The sequence below is a fragment of the Dermacentor silvarum genome, chromosome 5, assembly GCF_013339745.2.
Source record: "Dermacentor silvarum isolate Dsil-2018 chromosome 5, BIME_Dsil_1.4, whole genome shotgun sequence".
In the NCBI taxonomy this organism is placed as follows: domain Eukaryota; kingdom Metazoa; phylum Arthropoda; class Arachnida; order Ixodida; family Ixodidae; genus Dermacentor; species Dermacentor silvarum.
The window spans coordinates 59,260,660-59,271,434 of NC_051158.1; positions in this window are offsets into that span (position 1 = coordinate 59,260,660).

The following is a 10,775-nucleotide window of genomic DNA, read 5'->3' on the forward strand; positions in this document are numbered from 1 at the left end:
GTGCTCCTCTTCCCCTCTTCGACCGGCTACTTCGTCCTCCGATCACCGCCGGGAAAACTAAATGGTGCAGCTTCAGGAGGGAAAGCGGCATCCAGTGCACGACGTGAAACTCCTCCAGCGCGCCCGTCAAATGTACTTTTGGTGTTTGTTGAAGGTATACGGACTGAAGCCTTGGTTGACACGGGTGCATCACTTTCCGTTATTAGCACTGACTTGTGTTCTCGATTGCGAAAAGTGAAGACACCATATAATGGCCCTCCCCTTCGTTGTGCTAATGCAGTTCTTGTTCAGCCCTCTGGTGTTTGCACTGCGCGTGTTTTCATTGATGGCATCCTTCACCACATTCACTTTGGGGTGCTATCTTCGTGTACCTGCGCGCTGATCTTGGGATGGGATTTCCTGTCCTCCGCTTCAACTTTCATCTCTTGTCGTCAGCGCACTATTCATATGATGGACACTGAATCCCGCTGTCGAGGCTCACAGCCTACGTTTCATCACGTCTACCGACTGTTTCATTCCCGCGGGCAACGAGCGTATTTTAACGCTGACTTCCGACACTGTTGTTAATGGTGATGTGTTCCTTGCACCGAGCAGTCACTGCATTTCTGGTGGGCTTAGCATTCCTCCTAGCCAGGTGCGTTTTCAGGACGGTAGAGCATTCGTCGCTGTTCATAACCCTACTTCTTCGCCACTTGTGCTCTCCCAGGGCACCACTGTGACTTGCTTTACTGACATCGAACCTCTTACACTGGTACCCCTTCACACCAAATCGCCACCATTGTCTACCATAACTTATGGTCATGCTGCTGCCGCTGCTTTAAAGGATGCGATAAATCCCGATATTACTGCTGCGCAGAAAGAAGACCTTTTGGCCCTACCGCAAAAACACAGAGCTTTATTTGACATTTACTCCATGCTTCTGGGAGGCACTTCCGTTGCTGTGCATCCCATCGGAACCGAAGGCAGTTCTGTTGTACGCCTCCGCCCGTATCGCGTCTCTTCCACAGAACGGAACATTATTGCGGACAACGTTGACGACATGCTTAAAAGAGACATCATTTGGCCATCGTCCAGTTCTTGGTCTTCTCCTGTTGTGTTGGTCCGCAAGAAAGACGGCTCTGTACGATTTTGCGTCGATTATCGAGCACTTAATAAGATCACACACAAAGACGTATATCCGATGCCAAGAATCAACGATGCCGTTGACTCCCTCCAGGGCGCTGAATATTTTTCAAGTCTCGACCTTCGATCCGGGTACTGGCAAATACCCATGCACGAAGCCGACAAGGACAAGACAGTCTTTGCAACGCCACAAGGACTTTATGAATTTAACGTCATGCCCTTCGGTTTATGTCATGCTCCTGCAACAGTTGAACGCATGATCTATACAGTTTTACGCGGCCTTAAGTGGAAGACCTGTCTGTGTTATTTAGATGACATCGTTATTTTTTTCTACAACTTTTTGTTAGCACCTTGAGTGTTTGGACGAAGTTTTCACATGCATTTCCAACGCTGGACTCCAACTCCACACAAAGAAATGCCATTTTGTTCGAAAGAACATCAAAGTATTGGGCCACCTTATCAGCTAAGATGGCGTTCGACCATATCCAGACAAGGTTGCTACCGTGCTTTGCTTCTCTCACCCCGAAAATCAAAAGCAATTAAGAAGCTTCTTAGGCCTGGCATCCTACTTCCGCCGCTTTATCAGTCATTTTGCTGCCATGGCGTCGCCGCTGCACAAGTTGCTGACGTCGGGCACTGCTCTCACTTGGACAGACTACTGCGAACTTTCTTTGCAAGCCCTCAAGCAAGCCTTAACAACCGACCCTGTCCTCTGTAACTTCGATGAGAACGCACCAACTTGCTCTCACACCGACGCTAGTGGCCATGGGATTGGTGCTGTCTTTCTACAGCGTGATACCACTACACGAGAGAGAGTTGCTGCTTATGCCAGTCGCGCATTAACGGCTGCCGAAAAGAACTACTTGATAACAGAGCAGGAATGCCTCGCAGTAGTTTGGGCCATACAAAAGTTTCGACTATATCTTTATGGACGCCACTTTATAGTCATAACCGACCACCATGCCTTATGCTGGTTGTCGTCAATGAAAAATATGTCTGGACGCCTTGGCAGCTGGGTGGTCCGATTACAAGCATACGATTTTGACATTGTCTACAAGTCTGGGAAAAAGCATCAAGATGCCGACGCTCTGTCTCGCTGCCCCCTGCCACTGATTTTTTAATAGTACCCTTCGAAATTGGACAAAGGCTCATTGCTTTAATATCTGCTTCCATATCTGTTCTAGAAGACAAAGTTGACTGTAAATTGTTTTTAAATTTTGAATTGTCCACGAACGTATGCGTATGTTTATTTAAAGAAATGAGGGGGTTGATAATTTCAATGACAATCGGGCGGTGGTCACTACTAGTAGCGGCATCAACCACAGTCCAAGAAGAAATGGAAATGACTGAGCTAGCAAATGTCAAATCTAGGACAGATCGTGACCACGAACGCACGAAAGTGGCAACTTTAGCATTTAAACATGTAAAATTTCTAACATTAGCCAAATCTCATAAACGTTTTCCAGATGAGTCTGTCCGGAAGCCCCATGACACATGGTGTGAGTTGAAGTCACCCGCCAGCAATTTGTTCTTTTTGCCGTATGTTACTGCGACAACAAGTGGGCGTACGTTTTGCACTCCAGCGGGAAAGTAGGAGTTAATTATAGAGAGCGGGGCGCAACCCGGAATAGTTATTTCTAATATTAAGATTTCACATTCGGATGATAGGGAATGATGCGAAATTTTTGATTTATGACAGAATTTAGACGAAATGAAAAAAGCTAATCCGCCACCTCGGGAAGGCCTATCCAATCGAAAACAGTTGTAATTGTTTAAATGAGAGTCTTGGTCAGCGGACAAACAAGTTTCTTGTAATAGTATAACGCCTGGTGATTGTTGGGAGAAAAAAATGTTGTCGCAGTTTCACCTGAAAGGCGAAGCATCAATTGCGATAGCAAATTTGAAGAGAGCTATACGGACTAATGATAGCAGCTTTATCAGCTGCATAAACTTGGACATGCAGCAGCACCGGCAACACGCAGAACTGTTGTCGACGCCGTCGGCGTTTTGCCCGCGTTCGCTCAAAATGCGTGCGGCGTTGGTGACTGTTGCCGGAGCCTCTGATATAAATAGGCACTTGGTGCCGCAGCCTAACGTCGCCTCCCTTCCCTCCCCCTCCCCCCCACGGCCTTTCGCGCGTCGGAAGAAGGCACGTTTTCTGTACACATATTGACACGTACACATGTTTATCTTTCACTGGTGGCCGCTTTCAACATTGGCTGACAAATGTTAAACGTTATCGCTCGGCGCAGGACGCGCCTGCATTGGAAGCTTCTCGGACGTTATCGATGCTTCTATCCGTCGTCTGTGGTCACCGACGCCCATGTAATCTGATTGTATGAGCGACGCGAATTGTCTAGAACTTTCTGGAAGACACGCGGGAATCAGGGATTAATCTGGAACCTTCGATGACTCAGGTATAAAAGCCGACGCGTTTCGCCGCTGATCAGATTTTCGACGATCGCCGACTGTGTTCGCCGCTATCGTTGTGCTTTGAGTGTACCTTGCTTTCGTGGGCACAGGTTCGCCCAATAAACAACCAGTTTCGTCGTACACAGTTTTACGACTGTTTTCTTCAGCGTCACTACTACGTGACATCTGGTGGAGGTGCTTTTGTGTCCATGCAGCGGACGCCCCCGCAAAGCCGCGACCCAAGCCCGAAACCGGAGGACGAGACCAACGTCGCCAAGGACCAGCGAGCTAGCCGTAGGCAGCAAGGTCTTTTGCCAGAATACGGACTTCTTCCCGAGAAGACCACAGTGATCAAGGCCAAGTCAACGACCTCAATGGCAGCCCCAGCGTCCCCCATCCTGCTGCAGCAACCTCGGGAGCCACCGACCTTCCGTGGATCATCAGCTGAAGACCCTGAAACATGGCTGGAGACGTACGAGCGGATCGCGACGTTCAACAAATGGAGCGACGACGACAAGCTACGCCATGTCTATTTTTCGTTGGATGACGCTGCTCGGACCTGGTTTGAGAACAGAGAGACCACCCTGGTTACGTGGGACCTTTTTCGTGAAAATTTCGTGAGGACCTTCACGAGTGTCGTACGAAAGGAGAGGGCAGAGGTTCTCTTAGAAACCAGGGTGCAATTGCCGAACGAGAACATCGCGATCTTCACGGAGGAGATGTCTCGCCTCTTCCGCCACGCCGACCCCGACATGTCTGAAGAAAAGAAAGTTCGGTTCTTGATGCGGGGTGTCAAAGAGCAACTATTCACCGGATTGATGCGCAACCCGCCCAAGACTGTCGCCGAATTTCTTTCCGAGGCCACAACGATCGAGAAGACGCTTGAAATGCGCGCCAGGCAATACAACCGCCGTGCCCTGACCAACTACGCCGATGCTCAAGCTCTAGGCGCCGACGACCTGCGCGAGACCATCAGAGCAGTCGTTCGCGAGGAGCTGCAGAAGCTCTTACCCAGGTCGCAGCCTCAAGTGGCATCTATCGCCGCCGTCGTCAAAGAAGAAGTTCAGCGCTCACTTGGAGTTCCTGATGTGCAGCCGCAATCGCCGCAACCCCAGCCGGAAGCGCTGACTTACGCCGCCGTTGCCCGTCGTCAAGGCCCTCCTTCACGCTCGCACCAGGGCCAAGTAACGCCGCAATTCCGTCGCCCACCGCCGCCGCCGCAGCCAGCACGCCCGCCCGTCACCCAGCGCAGCTACCCGAGAAAGACGGACATTTGGCGCGCCCCCGACCACCGCCCGCTCTGCTATCACTGCGGGGAAGCTGGTCATGTCTACCGCCGATGCCCATACCGCGAGATGGGCCTACGAGGGTTCGCCGTCAACGCGCCGCGTCCACAGCTTGGCGAGCGGCCACGTGACATCGCCGACTACCTCGCCGGAGCCCAGTGGCAACCACGACGACCCTCACGCTCGCCGTCACCAGGACGTTACCTGTCGCCGCAGCGCCGACCATACACTGGCCCAGCCTGGGGCCGGTCCGTGAGCCCCTATCCGGGAAACTAAAGGCAGCAACCGATGGAGGTGCGGTTGCTGTACGACGCAATGCCGAAGATCCTCCGACGCCGCCGACGACGACGATTCGCGATTCATCACGACGAGATATCAGCACGCCGCCTAGCAACAGCCTTGACAACACTTCGCCGCCGAAAGAAGACCTTCCGACGCGACGTAGCAGCAGCAGAGCAAGCCGACGCAGCCGTGATCCGACGCCACGAATTAACCGCAACGCCAGACGCCGGTCTACCGATCTAGACGTGCTCATCGATGGCCATAACGTCACCGCTCTCGTCGACACTGGAGCCGACTATTCCGTCTTCAGTGGCCCGTTCGCCGCCAAGTTGAAGAAGGTGAAAACAGCCTGGCAAGGACCCGATATCCGGACAGCGGGAGGCCACCTAATAACGCCGACTGGAATCTGCACAGCACGAGTCACGGTAAACAACCGCACTTACCCGGCGAGCTTCGTAATCCTGCAGCACTGCTCCAGGGATGTCATCCTAGGCATGGACTTTCTAAATCAACACGGTGCAGTCATCGACTTAAGGTCCAAGTCGATAACGCTTTCAACGCACAACGCGATACCACCGCATACAAGCATAAGTTACCATGCCTTGAATGTGCTTGAAGAACAAGTCACCGTTCCGCCTCGCTCCAGCGTAATGATTTCCGTCGGCACCGAAGTGCCTGCAGACATGGAGGGCGTCATTGAGGGCGATCATCACTTACTGCTCGACCGTGAAATTTGCGTCGCTAGAGGCATAGCTGAGCTACGTGCAGGGAAAGCAACGGTGATGCTCACGAACTTCAGCCCCGAATACAAGCACATTAACAAAGGCACCACGGTCGCCTACATCGACGAAATAGTACAAGCCAGCAGTGCTTTCGCCTTCACGGATTCCAGTGCACCCGCAACGACGACTATAATACCTGAACCAACTTTCGACGTCAATCAGAACCTTCCCAGGCATAAGAAAGAACGACTAAAAGCTCTGCTCCTGCAATACAAGGATTGCTTCTCGTCGTCGTCAAAAGTTCGACAAACCCCTGTCGCCAAGCACCGCATCATAACCGACGAAAATTCCCGCCCATTGCGTCAGAGCCCGTACCGAGTTTCGGCGCGCGAACGCGAGGCCATAAGGCGACAAGTCGACGAAATGCTACGCGACGACATCATCCAGCCGTCCAAGAGTCCGTGGGCGTTCCCCGTGGTGTTAGTGAAGAAGAAGGATGGAACCCTACGTTTCTGCGTCGATTATCGTCGCCTCAACAAGGTCACGAAGAAGGACGTATACCCCCTCCCACGGATTGACGACGCCTTGGATCGACTGTACAATGCAAAGTATTTTTCGTCGATGGACCTCAAAACCGGCTACTGGCAAATCGAAGTCGACGAGAGGGATCGGGAGAAGACGGCCTTTATAACACCAGACGGACTGTTTGAGTTCAAGGTCATGCCGTTTGGTCTTTGCTCGGCACCTGCGACTTTCCAACGCGTCATGGATACAGTACTGGCAGGCTTGAAGTGGCAGACTTGCCTCGTCTATTTGGACGACGTCGTTGTGTTTGCCTCAAGCTTCGAAGAACACCTGCGGCGCCTTGAAACAGTTCTTCAAGCAATCAAAACCTCCGGATTCACGTTAAAGTCAGAAAAGTGCCGCTTCGCGTATGAGGAGCTCTTGTTTTTGGGCCACGTCATCAACAAGTCTGGAGTGCGCCCCGACCCTCAGAAAACTGCGGCCATCTCCAACTTTCCTCTGCCCGCTGACAAGAAGGCAGTGCGTAGATTTCTTGGACTGTGCGCCTATTACAGGCGCTTCGTCAAGGATTTTTCACAGATCGCAGAGCCACTGACGTATCTCACGAAGGCCGACGTCGAGTTCAAGTGGGAGACGCCGCAACTCGAAGCATTTGAAGAACTGAAGCGACGCCTGCAATCGCCGCCAATACTTGCGCATTTCGACGAAAACGCCGATACCGAAGTCCACACCGACGCAAGCAGCGTAGGACTCGGCGCCGTGCTTGTGCAGAGGACTGATGGACTAGAAAGGGTTGTAAGTTACGCTAGCCGGTCGCTATCGAAGGCGGAAGCAAATTATTCCACAACAGAAAAGGAGTGCCTCGCCATCATCTGGGCTACATCAAAGTTTCGTCCCTACCTCTATGGCAGGCCCTTTAAAGTTGTGAGCGACCACCACGCCTTGTGTTGGCTAGCTAACTTGAAGGATCCTTCAGGTCGCCTCGCACGATGGAGTCTGAGACTTCAAGAATTCGACATCACCGTCGTTTACAAGTCCGGGCGAAAGCACTCTGACGCCAACTGCTTGTCTCGCGCCCCCGTCGAACCGCCGCCACAGGACGACCAGGATGACGACACTTTCTTGGGACCAATCAGTGCCGACGAATTCGCCGAACAACAGCGAGCCGACCCGGAACTAAGGAGCCTTGTAGACTACCTGGAAGGCAAGACCGTCATTGTGCCGAAGGTGTTCAGGCGAGGATTGGCGTCGTTTTTCTTGCAAAACGACATTCTCCTAAAGAAGAACTTCTCGCCTCTCCGAGCCAACTACCTCCTCGTGGTACCCTCAGCATTGCGTCCAGAGGTTCTGCAAGCTCTCCATGACGACCCAACGGCTGGACATCTCGGTTTTTCACGCACTCTCGCGAGGATACAAGAAAAATACTACTGGCCTCGCCTCTCTGCCGACGTCGCCCATTACGTAAGGACATGCCGAGACTGTCAGCGACGCAAAACACCGCCGACAAGGCCAGCCGGACTTCTGCAGCCAATCGAGCCACCTCGCCGACCGTTCCAGCAGATCGGGATGGACTTACTGGGGCCTTTTCCGACGTCGACGTCCGGAAATAAATGGATCGTCGTCGCTACGGACTACCTCACCCGCTACGCCGAAACAAAAGCCTTGCCCAAAGGCAGTGCCGCCGAGGTAGCCCGATTCTTCGTTGAGAACATCCTCCTGCGTCACGGTGCCCCAGAAGTCCTCATCACCGACAGAGGCACGGCCTTTACGGCAGAACTAACTCAAGCCATCCTGCGGTACAGCCAGACAAGCCATCGCCGCACCACCGCCTACCACCCGCAGACGAATGGCCTCACCGAGCGCCTAAATAAGACCATCGCCGACATGCTGGCAATGTACGTCGACGTCGAACACAAGACGTGGGATGCCATCCTTCCGTACGTGACCTTCGCATACAACACGGCCGTGCAAGAAACGACGCACATGGCGCCGTTCAACCTGGTCTACGGAAGGAACCCGGCAACGGCGCTTGACGCCATGCTACCAGACGTCGCTGACGAAGAAAATCTCGACGTTGCCACTTATTTGCAGCGTGCCGAAGAAGGTCGACAGCTCGCCCGACTGCGCATCAAGAACCAGCAGAGGACCGACAGCCGACACTACAACCGTCGACGACGCTACGTCGAGTACCAGCCCGGTGACCGTGTTTGGGTCTGGACTCCGATACGCCGACGAGGACTTAGCGAGAAGCTGTTACGTCGCTATTTCGGACCATATAAGATCACCCGACGTATTGGCGCACTGGACTATGAGGTCGTGCCAGACGGCATTTCGCAATCACAGCGGCGCCGGGCACGACCTGAAGTCATCCACGTGGTGCGTCTTAAGCCTTTCTACGCCCGCTGACAAACTTAGGTACTTTGTTATTTTGTTATTGTTTTTTTATTTTGTTTATTACGCATGGTTTTGTTTTCGCTTTCGTGTTTGTTTGTAGCATCGGGACGATGCTTTTTAAGGGGAGGGTATTGACACGTACACATGTTTATCTTTCACTGGTGGCCGCTTTCAACATTGGCTGACAAATGTTAAACGTTATCGCTCGGCGCAGGACGCGCCTGCATTGGAAGCTTCTCGGACGTTATCGATGCTTCTATCCGTCGTCTGTGGTCACCGACGCCCATGTAATCTGATTGTATGAGCGACGCGAATTGTCTAGAACTTTCTGGAAGACACGCGGGAATCAGGGATTAATCTGGAACCTTCGATGACTCAGGTATAAAAGCCGACGCGTTTCGCCGCTGATCAGATTTTCGACGATCGCCGACTGTGTTCGCCGCTATCGTTGTGCTTTGAGTGTACCTTGCTTTCGTGGGCACAGGTTCGCCCAATAAACAACCAGTTTCGTCGTACACAGTTTTACGACTGTTTTCTTCAGCGTCACTACTACGTGACAATATGGAGATTGTAGAGGAGGAAAGAGATGCCTACTTCTGCAGCCCTTAAGGGAGCACAGCGCAGAACGCGCGTTTGTTCTCCGCCGTGCGTTCACTCCCCGTTAAAGCGCGCGTCCCTCGCTCCCTTTCACTCGCACATACAGCGTTCGGTTGGCGCTGAGCCGTGCTCCCTCAAGGGCTGCAGAAGATAGCGCCAACCTTTCCCTTTCCCTCAAGAACCACTTACCTACCGGCGACGATTTCATCTCCATTGACGTCATACGGAACCTCACGGCGACGGCGACGGCGACGGCGACGCCGACGGCAGAAATCTGCTTTTGAGTGTCCATATAATTGCTATCGCAATAATATAACAAATCTGTAGTTGCAGAAAGTATAAATCGGCAGTTACACTGCAGTATCCTTAGGCACCCTATGTTGATGGTAGACAAGCAGCCGCAACTGCTTGGTCCAGGACACTGTCTTTTAGAAAGTCAGTCTTCGTGAGTGATTCTTTCACACACTTTTTTGTTTTGGAGTTAGGAGAACGAGGCATTTTGTGTTTAGGCGATCTTGTGCGTTTAAAAACTCGAGTGTCCTTATCTACATCTCGATTGCCTAGAAAGTCTGAATCGGAATGGCATTCATGATCAACCTGAGCGGAAGTCGAAGGACGTACTGAATCCACACTGCTAGAAGGAAGAGGTGTCTGATATTTAGGTGATGTTGCAAGTAAGGCGGCCGTATTTTGTGCACTGTTTGTTAGTGTCTGAGATATACCAGCCAATTGCGTTGATATTACTGTAGCTAAAGATTCAGAGAGATTTAGTAGAATTTTTTCTAATGCCTTTTCCATCGCTTTTTCTATTGCTGCTGTAATTGCCTGGGGCAGTGACTGATCCATGTCGAATGACTGACGGGCTGTTACACCGGCATAACCCTGGGTCCTGCTCTGAATTTCTTAAGAGCTTCTCGACGAGAGCACCGTCGCCTCTCAATTATTTCAATCACCTGGATTTCTTTGGATCTGGCAGGGCAGTTGGAGTAGTCTGCAGCATGATTCGCATTGCATAAACAGCATGACTGCTCCTGAGACGTGCAATCGTTGGCATCGTGTTCTTCTCCGCATAATTGGCATCGAGCACTTGAACGACAGGCATTAGCGCTGTGTCCGTAACGCCAGCACTTGAGACTTTGCGCTGGTCGTGCAGCTAAGGGTTCAGCCCTGTAGATTAATGGCCATGCCTTTATCTCTGATGGGCAAGCCGTCCCTGCAAATGTCGCTATGATTGTTTCTGTATAGGGACCCTCTTATTGTCTACAAGTCTGGTACAGTGGTACACGGAAACTACACCTGCTGCAGAAAATATGTCTAGAATTTCTGGTGGAGTTAAGCTTATGTCCACACCGAGGACTAGGCCTTTGCAGCAGGCTACATGATGAGGGATAAAAGATCTCACCGGCTGTGTGGCAAAGTAGATTTGAGTAGATCC